General features: G+C 46.8%; 1 pseudogene; it reads left to right on the forward strand.

Annotated features, from left to right (window-relative positions):
• Window positions 1–565: 565 nt before the first annotated feature.
• LOC126085482 (ferritin light chain-like) lies at window positions 566–1,091 on the forward strand (annotated as a pseudogene).
• Window positions 1,092–1,934: the final 843 nt, after the last annotated feature.

Here is a 1,934-nt window from a genome sequence, read left to right on the forward strand (position 1 = left end):
AATCCATGAGAGATAGGAAGCGTTGACATCAGTTTACAAAGAGCCCTTGAAAGCTCAGCTAGGGAATCTAGATTTGATTAATGTTAAATGGTCAATATTTCTTTTCTGTTAGCTCTCTTGAAATCTAGGTAAATATGTTCTCCACCAAGCGCTCTGGAAAAGCTATTTCTCTTGTATCTCCCATCTTCTCTTTTCTACTCTCTCTACACCCCTCCCACCAGGCCTGGTCCCTCTCACTGATCTATTGTAAAAGCCTCTTGCCTGGCTTCTCACCAGCACTCTGCCTGCTCTAGTCCATCCAAGCTGTCAGGTTCATCTCCCTAAAACCCAACTTTCATCAAAAACATTCCATGGTACGTAAGTGTGCCTGGTGGTCCCATGGATCTGTCTCTTGCTTCAACGGTGTTTGGATGGAACAGAGCCAGGGACTCCTCACCTCTAGCCTTTGACCACCCTCCAACCTCCTCTCTAGGTGCAACTTCCTGGACCATCTTCCTGGCCATACCCTATTTCTGAGACCAGCTAACACCATTTTTTGTGGTTACCACCTTATTGCCAACCAAACATGAGCTCCCAGATCCATCAGATTTATTTGGCCAAAGTGGAGGCCACCATCAACTGCCTGGTCAACCTGTACCTGTGGCTGGCTTATACGTATCTCTCTCTAGGCTTCTACTTTGGTTGTGATGGTATGGCCTTGGAAGGTGTGGGCCACTTCTTCCACAAGTTGGTAAAGGAGAAGCCCAAGGTTTCCCAATGTCTCTTGACAATGCAAAGCCAGCATGCTGATCGCACCCTCTCTAAGCCTGGCAGAAGCCATCTCAAAATGAGTGGGAAAGAACCCCAGACACCAGGGAAGCTGCCATGGCCGTGGAGAAGGACCTGAACCAGGCCCTTTTGGATCTGCATGCTGTGGGTTCTACCTACACAGACCCCATCTCTGTAACGTTCTGGAGAGCCATTTCCTAGATAAGAAGGTGAAACTCCTCAAGAAGATGGGCGGCCACCTGACCAACATCCACAGGCTGGCTGTCCCCCAGGCCAAACTAGTTATGTATCTCTTTGAGAGGCTCACCCTTAATCCCGACTAGGAATCTCCAGAGTCCAACAGTCTTTGAGGAGTACTGCTTCATTCCCCTGCCATCAGACTTCTGCCTAAACCTCTCCCCCCAGCTATAGGCAGCTTTTTAACCACCTGGCTCCCTCAACCAAGCCATGGACCAAGTGGAAACAATAAAACATCTTTGTACAGGAAAAAAAAAAAAAACTTCTGTGGTTCCACACTACCAATTAAGTTATATCTCAACTCTATATTCTTGAACTCAAGGCTACCCAACCTTCAGCCTCAACTTACTTTTCTCATCTTTGATCCTATTTCTTCAGAATGCTGCAGTCAGGACAGATTAGATGGGCACTTTCCTATCTCCACCTCCTTGCCCATGTGCCTCCCTTCCCTTGGGATGGTCCCCCAGTGGAACAACCAAGCAGAGATTAAGCATCCTGAGAACATGGAGGCAGGTGCAGGCCAGGCAGGCAGTGGAGCTAAGAAGGCCTCAGGAAATGCAAAGGGTGTGTACTAATAGGTGTGTGTATCCAGGAAGAGGCATGGTAACCTTATGGTTATAAGTATGGACTCCATTGGTAAAGCAGACTAGATTCATAAACTGCACCCAGAATATCTGAGCTGTGAGCCCTTCCAAAAGTTATTCAACCATTCTAGGTTTCAGTTTCCCCATCTAAAAAATTAGGCTGATAACAGCATCTAACAGGGTTGAGATGGCTCCCACGTGCACCTTCCCAGTCAATATTAGCCCCCTAGAGGTAACCGCCATTCTGATTTCTATTACCATTGATTACTTTGCCTATTCATGATCATCTAAATTGAACCATCATGTATGAACTCATTCGTGCCTAGCTTTTGGGGCTCAAAATAA

This window comes from Elephas maximus, chromosome 11 (assembly GCF_024166365.1).
Source record: "Elephas maximus indicus isolate mEleMax1 chromosome 11, mEleMax1 primary haplotype, whole genome shotgun sequence".
Lineage (NCBI taxonomy): Eukaryota > Metazoa > Chordata > Mammalia > Proboscidea > Elephantidae > Elephas > Elephas maximus.